We start from the raw sequence: 14,404 nt of genomic DNA, 5'->3' as shown, positions 1-14,404 counted from the left end.
AAAATATCGGTGGAATATAAAAATGTTTATAAAATAAACATTTAAAAATAAAAACAGTTATTTATTAAGGTATCCTAGCTCGCGCAAATACATACATAAATTTGGTTTCAACATCTGAAAATAAATGCTGATTTTTACACCTATCAAAGATATAACTTTGTAAAATTATGTATCTATTTGCGTCTTGCTCAAAAAATCTGAATAAATTGTTAGTACATGTGTTGGATTTCGGTTTACTGTAAATTTATTAAAATACTCCACGGAGACATTTACTAAACTCCGTATACATTTTTATGGGACACTCTGTAAGTATATTTTTTTCATCTTTAATTTATTCAAATCGAATCGCATCGGCTCACTACTATACAATGTAGGTTACGTTAACAGAAAAAAATTTTCGCGTGGGCGTTTAGAAACTAAGGTGGTTTTGTTCGACCTTCTCGGACAAGTTGCGAAACGATTTCGATTGCCGTCCGATTTATTATACAATTGCGCGGTGGCGCCAAAAATCTGATCTCTCTCAGTCGACATAATCAGATTCTAATCCGCCGCTGCGTAATTGCTAGCAAATATTTCCTTAATCGTCTTGGGCCACTTTGGACGTCAGCTTTCGACGCAAAAATCAACATAATGGCTGTTGAACACGATTAAATAAATTTGATGGTTAGATAATTGACGTTCAGGATAATAAATACCAAGGTCGTGTATATATTGATTATCAATAGTCATCTGAAGCTTTATTTATATATTAAAAACAATATGACAATATTGTGTGTTTAATGATAGCTTAGCGAAGCTAAGTAACTATTGAATCAAAAGTAAAACATAATTGAAATTACAGCAACAGCAATGCAAACAATATTGTATAATAGTCTAATGAAAGTTTAAATTAATTAAGAATAGTAATATTAAAATAATATAGAGATTTTTTTTAATGTAATAACATTGATAAAATAAAAAAATATTTTTTTAAATTTATTGTGCCATACTTTAATTTTCATTGTAATGAAAAATTAACTTTATTGGATATGAAAGAAAAATTTGTGAAAATTTTGTATAAAAATTTAAAGGATTGGAATCTTGTGAGTGGCAGTCTCTGTTCTTCATTCAAAAAGTCCTAAAAACACAAGTTTTAAATTTAAAAAATAAATCAAATCAGTTGCAATTTTACATATTATTTTACCTTTGTGGTAATCATTATGTTAACCTATAGTGTTATTTAAACTATTGTATAATAATAGCTCAGATTATGTTTCACTAGATTTATTGAATCCTGGTGATAAATATCAATTTAATTCTCTAAAATAACGCAATAGCAGCATTTGTAAACGATTTGTAATATTATATTTAATTATATATTAAAGAAAAATCTTCAATAAAATACATTATAGGAAAGCCCTACATCAATCAATTTTCTAGTATGCATTCTGTAACGCAAAGATAAGTTGAATTAAATGAACATTGAATTCAATTATGGAAATATACATTATCTGCAATTCAATGACTACTTTAAGTTTTGAATATATTAAGATTGTATTAATAATAGTATTTCATGAAGCCTCAAGTGTCATTAATATTGATTATAATATTCAAACTGGAATTTAGGTCTCACCGCATGGCATTAGCTCTAATCAAGTATGATTTAAGTAAGAGCAATTTCTAGATAACATATTATTTGTTGATTTATAATATATATTATTAACTGCATTATTTATATTATTGGTTCTTTTAGCTGTTATATCTATCTTAAAAATAATCCCACAACACATGCCTTAAGCGATTTTGGTCTAAATTTTAGGTTGAGGTTTAATTATTTGGGCGCTAAACTCAATACTATATGAGAGGGTTCCAACAACATGCACAATTAATTTAGAGGTCATTCTAATGACTATTTTTAACTAATGAAAATAAATAAAAACTCGTCTCAAAAAGAAAAGATATCGGAAAGAGATCTCCGGAATAAATCTTTGCGTTAAAAATTGTTAATATTTCACGTACCACCTATTAGTATTACTGCGAAAATATATATTGTTATAAGTAACAATCTGGAAGTTTCATCTTGAAGACGTTAAGAAATTTCGTGGGTATATTCAAGAAGCGATGCAATTGGCCCACCAACATCCTCATCTGCGATACGTCAGAGTTGTCTCGAATCAGCAATATAAAATATGTGAAACATATGTGAAAAGAGAAAGGCATATGGAGAAAGATGTTCCTGAAACTCAAACCCATGTAGTCCCAGCACGAGGCACATTAGTGTATAGTCCCGCTTACATTACGTCACGACTATTTTGGCTGGGCCTCAAAACCCGTACAATAAATATGGCTATCAAAGTTTTTAATTCCATAAATGAGTTTTTGCACATTTTTATATGGTACAACTAAACTTGATGCTATTTTGAAAGGTTATTATGAATTCTTTATGTGATATTTTGCAAAATTTTTAAGTAATTCTGACTCGAGGTGAATCCAAATTTCATGTAAAACTCAATGTACTTTATTTTTTTTGACATATCGTTATTAAATAAATAGATTTAAAGTTGAGAGGAAACTCGTACTTATAAATACCATTAGGAGGCATAAACCACAGATTTAGAATGATATGAATCATAATAATAAAATAACCCCATTAAATCACTGTTATTAATATGAAGAGCCTTTATGGCAGTAGTAATATCGGACTATTTGCGAGTGAAACGGTTTAAGAATCACTAGATTGGCCGTAAAATAGTGGTTGTGTTGCGTATTATATTGCAGTATCGTGTAACGCCACACTTTATCCTTAAGTAAGGGCAGGGCGCTGAAGATGCTTTTTGCATGATTTGAAATATGAGATCGAGAAAAGGTTTACGGCCAAAGGGGCCGGACAAAGGCTATTCCCGATGAGGAAGAAAGTAATTTCGGTTGCTACATGCGAGGGGGCATCTCGGCCATATATTTAGCTTCGTGTGCGGGTTCAAGCCCTACATGTTCGAGGTTGCCGTTTGAGCTCCTAACCGCAACACTACAACAGTGTGAAGGGCAATAAATGAGGTGTACAATGTACCTTTGCTCCCAGTCCACGAAGCCAAAATAGCTATAATAAAAGCCGCAAGATCCCTTCACACGCGACCAGGAGGGGAAGTCGAATGTACGGAGCTTTTTTTGTACACGCCCTCCGAGAGAAACCTCAGAAGTGATCTATGATTTTTAATTCTAGTAAAAAAGAGTTAAGACAAAAAGTTCACCACCGGCTATATAATGTATGAAGTTTTCAATATTACAAATCTCACATGTCTCTCGGATTGTCATCCTTTAGTTGTAAATGCGTATTATGGTGGTTGAGGTTTCGGATTGGCAGTTTTGCGAGTACGGTTTGCAATATGTGGTTGACAAGCTTGTGCTGTGATGTTATAATATATAGCATTAATACAAGTAATGTTCACATTATAATATTTAGTTAAGTGTGTATTTATTTATAGCCTTTCTTGTTGAACTAAATACAAAAAATAAATTGGATTTTTTGTGGGAGAAAATCATGGTGAATAAAATTATAATCTATTTTTCTCATATACTTCTACCTTTGTATACAATATTTAATTTCATTGTTAGCTTGAATAGCTATAGTATAATAAGTATGTCTTAAATGTGCATATGTTCAGATAAATAAATATTAGAAACACGACACATTAAATTACTTTTGAATAAAAAAACATTGTATTATACATTATTTACTGTTATATAATATATAAAGGTATCAGGAATATATTAATTACGATTTATGTTGAAAATGTGATATAATACGCATTATACTAAGTTTTGCTCTTACCAATAAACACACTCGCATTGCTCAAATATAGCTAAGATATGTTGAACCAACAAGTGCCAATATTTATATGTTTCTATAATACATATTTAATGAATGTTTGTTAGTAACACATTATGTAAAAAGCATTATATTTAACACAAAAAATATTTTACATATATTACATTACTGTCTTATTGTATAATTTTAGTCTTAGCGATTAATAGTAGCGCATAAATCATTAATGAATAGGAAAAACATTATATATATGTCTCAAACTTTTTAGACGCATGTATTCAAAACATATACAAAATATTAATTGTTGACTTTATCATAAAAAAAGATATATGGTCTACCATAAATTTTTGGTTACTAAAATAATACAATAAAACAATAATCTATAAATGAAAATTTTCTTAGATTAATATTCTCATATTTAAATTATCATTTTACTAAGATAAATTTACTAAAAAAATCATGCTGTTGTTCGTCTGTGTCCATTAGTATATTTTGTATTGTAATACGCAAAATGTGTACGGCTTTATTTTTTACGTGCGCAATTTATTCATGAAGCTCAATAAAAATACAGTTTTCAATGTTTGCGCCTTGTATTTTTTTTGAATTTCCCAAATAAAATAGTGTGCCATAAATTATTGTCGCTGTCGATGGTTTTAAAAATTTACCGCATTTTTGGCAATTAATATATTGAAAATTGCATTTTTATTGGATTTCGTAAATACATAACGCGCGTAGAAGATTATGTATGCTATAAACCTGCTGGCAAATCCATCAAAATATAGACGAGTAATACGGACTTTCGAGTTATTGGCTATTTGTAGTGAATTGTTATTATTTCATTGTGTCAAATTAAACAATCGCAAACAATTAAAAAGGATTGTACGATACCACGGGACAGCTTAAAAATACCCATTGTAAAGTGTTGTAGTTACTGAATATGAATATGAAAATAATAATTTTATATTACGCTGAATTAGAAAGAAAGATAATTACGTTCTTACATTTGAAATTAATAAAGTATGTTGACTTTAAATATAATTATTGAATATATAAAACACAGTGCCAAAATTTATCGATGTAGGAATACTAAAAAAAATCGTATATATAGATTTTGAGAAGACATTCGACAAGGTTTTGGTCACTTTCGAGTTATTTGAGTCATCGTAGACAGTTCGTAACCTATGAAAGTACATATATTTTACCCTATCAAGGGTTCCTTAAGGGACCTAACCCCTCTGCTCTTTACGTTATTTATTAATGACATAAATACAGCTGTTACAAATTCAAGTTTTTTCCGCATGCAGATTCATTCTCACTACATAGCAATTAAGATTATTTATGGAGTGGCATATTGTGTTATTTTTTCGATTTCATTCGCAATCAGATTATTCATACGATCTCGGTGGGAATGTTTTGACTAGAGAAACTTTTACTTAAGGTATCGAACTCACTTTTGAGAGCAAGTGAAGGTTTTCTCTACACGTTAACGATGTCTACGAAAAATCTTACAAGAAGCTGGGCTTCGTTATGAGAAACGCGATTTACTTTGACACTTTACTTCGCAGCATTTTTGAATCGGGATCTATACTTTGAAATACAGGTATAAGTAACTAATCTAAAAAGTTCAGAAAAGGTACTGGAAATTCCCTTATAAAATGATATTTGGTTATTATCCGTTTTAGTATCAGGCGCCTTTCTTTCAGGAGCGTTGGGATACGATCTAAATTCTCGCAGAAAGTTGTATGCTATTAAACATTTTTTTAAACTAGTGAAGGGCTATGTCGACAATTGAACTACTCTCGAGAAACTCTAGTTTTGAGTTCCAGAACGTCTTCGAGAATCACGATCGCGTTATCTTCTAATGTCCGCTAGAGCCAGTGCGACCGCACTATGGTTGTCGCTATCCAGCTCCTTAATACGCTGCCATTAGAAATTGATATGTTTAATGTTAGCTACGAGGAGCTGGTCCAGTTCGTATTATTTAATTATGTTATTTTATATTAAAATACTGTGTATTGTTTTTTTAAACATCGTGACGCATTAAGGAAACCTGTTAATAAAAACTATTTTTTACTATACAACTCCGCAAAGGATATAATATAAATAATTAAATACTGATTCTCCATTGTTTAAAATATATAAGAATAATATTGTCTCTGATCTCTATATACTATGTTAAAACATATATAAAAAAAATCTTTAAAAAATGATAACATAAAGATGACCATATCCGAAATGGTTAAATAACGTTGAAACACGGCGGTACTAATTGGATACAGGCGGAGGTAAAAATAATGACATGAAAAAGACACGAAGCACACACACACAGTTAGACGTTTATTCACCGAGAATCGGTGATAATGTCGGTGATCATGTTTTAAAAAAGTCACATTCTCGTGTGGTAGGTAGTTTCCGAGAAGTAACGTAATCACACGATGGTTATCGCACGATTATTACGATATAATGCCTCATATGTACTACATGGATAAAGAACGAAAAAAGGTGATCCGACAGTAGTACGTAACTGGCATTAATGGATTTTGACTGGGCGGTTAAATTTAACCGCGCCGACAGACAGCCGTCGCGGAATACCGGGCATTCTCTTTGCGATTCCTGGTCTGTTTGTAGTAAAAATAAATCGGGCGTATGTAGGGTGTGATAGCGCTACTTTTGTCCTCGCTCGTATTCCCGTTGCCATGTTTAGTTATGGTAAAAATAAAACTGGTATGTATTTTTACCATTTACACCGATAAAAAATGCGGCAACGAACTCCGGCATCCGGTACGGCCGACATCATCGTCGCAGCATCCCACATTTTGATGACTAATGCATTTTATATTAAAGTTGTTTTATTATTCTAAACTAATGTTTATATATGCGAATAATATAATATATTCATATTATTAAAAAAAAGTAATAAACTATTTAATATAGGAGTTTAGCATAAAATTAGTTATATTATACACTAGACTAAGTGCTCTTTAGAATAAAAAAACAATCATCAATTGAAAAACATCATAAAAGCCAAATACACTATTTACATAGTTAAAAACTGTTGTGACTATATATAAAATTAATGCAGGAGGAAAAAAATATGTTTTGAATCTCTAAAATATTTATATATGACATAAAATCTTATAACATATTCTTAAAATTTAAAATAAATATTTCAATCATCATAACTACAATGTATTATTATCATATTTTATAAAAATAAAAAATAATAATTTAAAGTGTATAAATAACTCGAAACTATGTTTGGAATTTTGGGGTCGTCTATTTACAAATAGATAAGTTATAAACGAGGGATTTTCAGAAAGTTAACTGTATATGGAGTATAATGAATTTGAAGCGGGACGAAGTGACGTTTATGTAGAGGAAAAAGGTAAGAGGTCATACTTATTTCTAATGAAATCAATAAAAAATATACTAATAAAATCAGGTTGTTACACGTCTAACGATATATTTAATGAACTATGTATATAAGTTATTAGTTAAAAACGCTGTGCGAGTTGGGTGCGGCAAAAGAGATCTTGTATGATGAATGTAGTGGTATACCATAACAAAAAATAAAGGAATGTCCTAATGGTGATACAAGTTAATCTTTAAAAAAGTACTTATTGAAAATGGGGTATTATTTTGTAATATTAGTTTTATGGAATAAGTAACCAGATTTTAAAATTCCTCTTATCCGAGATTCATAAATCGTCAAGTTGTAATTTCTATCCTAGTACGATTAATGATATGTAATTATATTGTCAAATGTTCTAATTTCAAATATCGAATAAAGAGCGACTAAGCCTGATTTGAATTAATCGCATTAATTAAGAAAATAAGGGAAAATCTGCTTCGAGTTGTTCGATCGTGGCGATTATTATTATTTTAATACAGTCAACTAAAATATTCGTTTAAAGTTAATCTTATTTAAAATGTCAAAACTAGTTATAAAACTCGTAATGCTTAAATTTATGGATTATTACGATTATCCTCTGCTACGATAATATTTTAGAGAAGCTGTTTTGATGCAGAGATTTAAGCGTTTCTATCTCGTTTAATCCGACGTTTCTCAACCGACGCAAAATTAATAAAGTTGGCAAAACCAAGCGAAGACGATAGTGAGTTTTTCGTAAAGTTTTGATTAAAACAAGTAATTTTCGGTAGATTGTGAAATATGGTATATAAAGTAGATATATTCAATTACATCTCAAACATTTTTATATATTAAATTTAATAATTTTACCTAATTAACATATTTATTATATTTATTACAAATACGGATACGACCCGTACTCCTTCTTGTAGAGTTATTTTTTTCCAACAACAACTACTTCGCTTCCATTGGATTCCAAACAATGCAGCCATATTTGAGGACGCTATAATCTAGCGTATCGTACAAAACGCGAATCCCCAATAAACTATTGAGTGACACGCGCTCCGCATAATGAAGCCGAACATCCTTGACGCCTTATCGTAAACTTTAGCGACGTGCATAGAAAATGTCCATACTTGCTCAAAGTCACACCCAAGACGTCAATAGAATTATTTCTGATTAAAAAACCTCCACCTAAACGGTAAAAAAATCTGCTGGGCGAAGGTATCTGTAAATGTGACAACGTGACACTTGGCGATACTGAAAGGTTGTCAATTGTCGATGTCGATATGGAAAAAAGGAGAGAGCGAGGCAACACTATTGAGATTAAAACGCAAACCCTTAAGGGGAAATGATCTCTCGGGCTAACCGTTTGAGGTAGGGCGCGAGGCACTACTGATGACGAACAAAGCATAGCAGAGTAACGGAAGCAAGGCCAAAGGGCTCGGCCTTGAGAGGAACCGAGAGCTAATGGTGCGACTGAGGCAACATATACACTCCTCGAATATCAGGGGAGTTGTGTTATGACAAGGATGATACGCAATGCAGGCCAGCCAATGAGAGCACGTCTCCCCGAGTGCTCGGGAGAGATACTAATGCAACTGCAATAAAATATTTAGCATTACGGGGGATGGGGTCCCGCTCATCTGGCCGTCAAAAGCTGGGTGCCCGCCCATAAGGGTTGGACTCGCAGGGTTCTACTACTGGTAATGGCAGTGGCGCACGCAACGAATAACATGAGGCTATACTTCTGTATAATAGTATGTATGTATGTATGTTAGCATTTAACTATTCAAAATTAAACTTATTATCATTAACTTAAATTAAATATTACTTTATTGTGATATCATAAATATAAGTAATAATATTTTGAATCAATTATTAGTTTTAAGTATTATAAAACACTTTCAAAAGAAATTTAATTGTAACTTATACTATTAACTATATGTGGTAATAAATAGTCTGTGAAGACACATTTCATTTTTTTTGTGAATTACAATACATATAAGATATTTTATTATATGAGCTAAAATAAATCATTATTAGAGAATTTTTAACACGTTATATTTAAAAATGTACTACTTGACTCGATTTTAATTAATCATTACGATATTCTTCCGTGAGATTAGAAAAATCTAGGTAAACCTAGCCTGTCATGATGGATCAAAATTATAATTACATAATAATCACTAATTCCGATCTCTCGGACACGATAAAAATCTAAAACCATCACTTGTCTATCGTGCTGGTTATTTTTTACTTCATGAATTAACGACAAGCAAAAACATTGAAATGTGTAAAATAAAAATGCAACTAAAATTCGTTACATGTTTTTTATATTGGCTAAAAGACAAGAGATGGAACGGTCATTAAAGGCTAAGGATGACAAGTTAAAAGTCATTATTTTTTTTGACCCACGTAAAAATATTATGCAGATCACATTAAATATCATGATTGAGTGATTGATGCATATGCAGCAAATTAGGATGCTTTTAAGTGTATGAAGTTTTGTTTTTTTATTGACCGATCGGATTCGAATTAAATAAAACAAACTTTTAATTCAAATATAGTTAAAAGTTAAGTTTAATTCACGAAGGATATTTTTAAGTTAAAATATAAGTAAATAAAAAATAAAAGCATATTTTATTAGGTTGGCAAAACTGTCGTTTCCGCTAGAGCAATCATAATCCAGCTAAATGTGAGGTTTGTTCAGTTATCCGTTTATTATGTGCGAAAGGAGCAACTATTAAATGATAATGTTATAAACAGTCAAATATCATTATTAATAAAAATAATTTTGGATTTTATATCAGCACATATAAAATTTAATTAATCAAGTTAAAAATATATATGCCCAATAGTTTATTATAAATTATATAAATATGGTGTAAAAAAATCAAACACATGCGCACGAAGAACAAAAAGGAAACATACGTCTCGTGATCCGACATTATTTGTCCATTACTATGAGAACGGTCAACGTCTTATAATTTATCCACTTCCTATGCTACATACACAAACATGCTCAACTACGCACACGCTATACATACAATATTATTACTATCGCAACATAATAATACAACTGCGATCGTCGAAAATTTGACGGGTTAATTTTGACCGAGGGGGATTAAAGTCGCGAAAATTTTACGGTCACTTCACTATTCTTTTTACATTTCAATACCGCGCGTATAATGCGGGGAGTATGGTGCGCGGCATATCCGACCCATATTTTACATCGACCTTTTTCATTTTCCCTAACCATATATTTCTTTTATGATCCCACTCACTGATACATATCGCATTGAGGTCAACGTTTTTCCGAACACATTTCCATTTGCGGAGAGTTTTCACACTTGAAAACGATTTATATCGACAGTCGCACTACATCAATAATACAAATGAATATGTGTACGTATGTGTATAGTGTTGTATACCCATGTGTATAGATACACTTCACGTAAAATACGAGGTTCAACTTTGAATATGGCGTATTTATAGTCTTGGGTATCAAACGGTTTTCTTTATGCGGGAAGAAATTTATTTCACATCACGGATATTGGAAAGAAGATTAAAAATAAATCAAAATAATGAAATCTCCATAGAACCGCTTATATTATATATAAATGTGAGCGGTACATAACCGCTAAAGGGTGTGAAATTTTTATAAATAATATTAACTTTTCAGATTGTAAAATAAATACATCTGCTGAGAAAAAATAAATTCATTTATAAATAATATCAGTAATTTATTTTTGTTGCTAATTGTACCTATTACATATAGATATTTGGCCCTTTTTATTGCACTACTAATATGTATGGTTATGATTGCTCTATAATCGCATTAGATATTATTTTTTAATATAAAACAATTTTTTATATCTACGCATCCAATATAAGTGTACATATTTGATTACCACCATAAAGATAAAAATAAATTAATTGAAATTTACTTTTGTGCAAAAAAATTGCACTGGTTTTACAACTACTGATTTTTTTTATATCGCTGCAAGGAAAGAGTGGATTCGAGCCAGATGTTTGAGAATATGCATGCTTTCTTGGAAGCTTTCAATTTGTGAAAATACTTATAAATAAGAAATGTGTTACGTAAAGCTCGGTCGTCTTCAAAGATTAACTTTAACTCTAGATAGACTTAGATGAGCAAGGGATGACGTGAAATGGGAAGCGGCTTTTTTTTGTTAATGTAAAATTGTTTTTGTTAAAAGCTCTTGATAAGAGTTCCTATTGGGCAAATATTTTTAAATGTTTTACAATCACTTGATGTTTTGTACCACTGCATAAGAAAATGTGGGTCCTTGCCAGATGATTAAAAATAAGCATACTTTCCTAAAAGTATTTGAATGGCATGAAAATGTTTAGGATTTGTTTTTTTAACAACTCTAATTTTTCTTATTTTTGCTTTATTGATCTAAGAATAACAGTATTAATCAAATAAAAAAATCACCAAGAAATTATTAGATTGAAAAAATAACTGAGGGCTTTCCACAGAATTCAGTTGACTTTGATCTCGCTTTTTCAATAGCCCAAAGAGGTTTTTTATTTTTATCTAGCTCGGAATATGAATATTGTATATTAGTAACAGTTGAAGATTTTTATGAAGATCATATTTGATATTTGAAGAACATATATCAATCTGCTCTGGTCCTTCGATTATTTGCGTCTATTATAACAAATCCGCATCATATTGCCATTTGTACTTTTCAAGGATCATCCAGTTCGCAGTTTATTAATATTATAAGAATATCTACAATAATATAATATTAAGAAAATTTTTCCAGAATTCTCGAAAAATCGGGAAATGAAAATATGAATTCTCATTTCTCGAGAAATATAAAACATCGAAAAACCAGAATACTTAGTTACACCAACGTAAATAATGGAATTCAAATGGTGCGGCGAGTAGCAAGATAAGAGATGACTCATCAATAAAAATGTTCATATGGCATTCAATTATTTTTTAATTTAATTCAATAAAACCCAAAAAAATCATTCCAATACATCTGAATGTTAATCGCTTTAGAGAACGGATGTAGGAGTACGTATTTGCCCAATTTAATCTCCAGAAACCCTTAAAACCACAATTAAAAAGCCTAATTTACGTAGTATATTAGTTATATTAGACCCCGAAAGTTGATTATATAAACTATTTCTAAAGTTAGCTTGTTCTATCATATATAATTTATGCTTTTTGACATTCACAATTATAACATTATAGAGCCCAAAACATTAAAATCTATATATTATTTAAGCAGAAGCAGTCTAGCCAATATTTTTCAAAACATATTATTCAAAAACTTTTGTAATATAAAATTAAAAATTTAGCTAAAGTATATTTTTAATTTTTTATTGTCTAAGTTATATTATCTTTGTGTTAAAAAATATTAAATTATACAGTATTATATAATGATCTTTTTTAATTCTACTTTTATATTAGTCCGAATATTTTCAGTCGCTTATTTGTATTTAATGATAGTATTATTAATAAAACTTACTGTTTCAAGCGATTAATCTCGGTTGTCAGTATCTGTAAAAAATAAAAATAGTTTATTAATACGGCGTGGTAGGCTCGGTAGGATGTGAGAAAATAAAGTCCATGTGAAAACGCCCGGTTGGTCTTGATGTTTATTACTTTTTAAGTTTTTCGGTCTTTTAGAAACGGCTCGGTGTCACGCACGATCTTAGCTATTGGTCCATGAACAAAAGACGGTTCATCAGCAAACATCGGCTATGAACTGGAGCCAATCGGTAAAAACAAGAGGAGCGTCAGAGAAGCTCAGCGACAATTTTACCGACGTCTTCACGGAGATTTTCTGTAATGTTTTTTTATTTATTTTTAATCGAACAACTTTCTATCGTTTTTCCGAAGTACCGACGTAAATTACGCGTTTTATGTCTCCGGTCTGATTTGACGAAACGACAATATGACAACGGACGGACGTTATCTAACGTGATTGATTTTTATCCAATTTCGATTAATGCGACCGGTGCGATAGATTTCGAAATACGACAGGTACCATTTGGATCTAGCAATTAAAATGTACAAATTCTTTTTTATATTTAATAATTGAAACGATGGCATGATTGATGGCATTTGTATTTTTTAATCGCACAAATTATACGTGTATGTAGCTATAAAATACATTGACAGAAGATTTGGTATCGTTGATATGTAGTACTTTTATTTGCAATTATTATTGTAAAAAAGATTTGTGTTAAAATTAAAGTAGATGCAAATTTCTCAATTTAAGGCAAAAATATTTGTAAATGTGAATGATTTTATATATTTAGAAACTCCAATATCAAATCTGTGATTATTAACAAATGGTTCAATAGATTAAAAAATATATATATTCAAAAATACAATATTATGTGGTGTGGTATCTTATGGTATTTGAGAAAAAACATGAAACAAATAATATAGTACATTTCTTTAAGATGTGGTGTTTGCATTGAATGTTATGAATCTCATGGATCGCGAGATACGCTAACAACTCAATTATTCAACAACAATCCAACAAGAAGAAGCTATTACCATATTATGGTTAAAGAATATATTCTATAATAAAGAATAATGACATATTTTAGATATGTAGTTAAAAGAGAAGCTCGGGAAAAATCATGAAGTAGATCACACAAATTATAAACCGACCAAAACATAAACCATCAAATAAATTTTAGATCTAAGATCTTGAATAAATATAAAAATCTCACGAAATGATTCATTACGAAAAATTGTACTTTGACGGACGATTGAGATATAATATAGTTTTTTTCTACATAATTGATGATACCCGCGATCCCAGAACGACAATATGGAATCGAAACGTGATATGTGTACACAAATCACCAAATCGAGTCCGAGATACATTTGAATAAAACACAATGCCGGACTGTTTACGAAACCAGGCCTCCGACTACCCGGGGTGCCACTTTAGTCGGATATAATGTAAACATTGCCTTTTTTCCTTTCATACAGAATATAAAGTAGATGGATAATTAATGGCGCGGTCGCCAGATACGGAATCACTTTCTCGCGCATTGAATAGAGAGAAAAAAATATTGAACGTGTTGTTCGAATTTACATATCGCTGATTTATAGCGTGAAATGTGTATGTTGTATGTATATTTTTTCATATAAAACATATATAAAGAGAAACACGTGAAATATTGTACAATCTCGATAAAGTGCCACTAGTAGTGAAATAGTGAAGTGG

The 14,404-nt window shown here is 30.6% G+C and overlaps 1 protein-coding gene across 4 annotated transcripts in view; it reads right to left on the bottom strand.

The window, feature by feature from the left end:
• The window catches only part of rst (irregular chiasm C-roughest), a 173,581-nt gene that overhangs the window by 96,941 nt on the left and 62,236 nt on the right, over window positions 1-14,404 (bottom strand). For 3 of the 4 annotated variants that reach the window (XM_088184371.1, XM_088184372.1, XM_088184366.1), the window contains exon 2: window positions 12,683-12,714. The exons of the other annotated variant lie outside the window; for it this stretch is intronic. The gene's annotated coding sequence lies outside the window, so the exon portion shown is untranslated. The remainder of the gene's footprint in view (window positions 1-12,682; window positions 12,715-14,404) is intronic. 4 annotated transcript variants of the gene reach the window in all.

Source organism: Plectrocnemia conspersa, unplaced genomic scaffold, assembly GCF_051122295.1.
Source record: "Plectrocnemia conspersa isolate PC_06_02 unplaced genomic scaffold, ASM5112229v1 ptg000004l, whole genome shotgun sequence".
Classification (NCBI taxonomy): Eukaryota; Metazoa; Arthropoda; class Insecta; order Trichoptera; family Polycentropodidae; genus Plectrocnemia; species Plectrocnemia conspersa.
The sequence above is the reverse complement of the archived record's forward strand: the minus strand, read 5'-3'. Positions and strand labels throughout refer to the sequence as shown.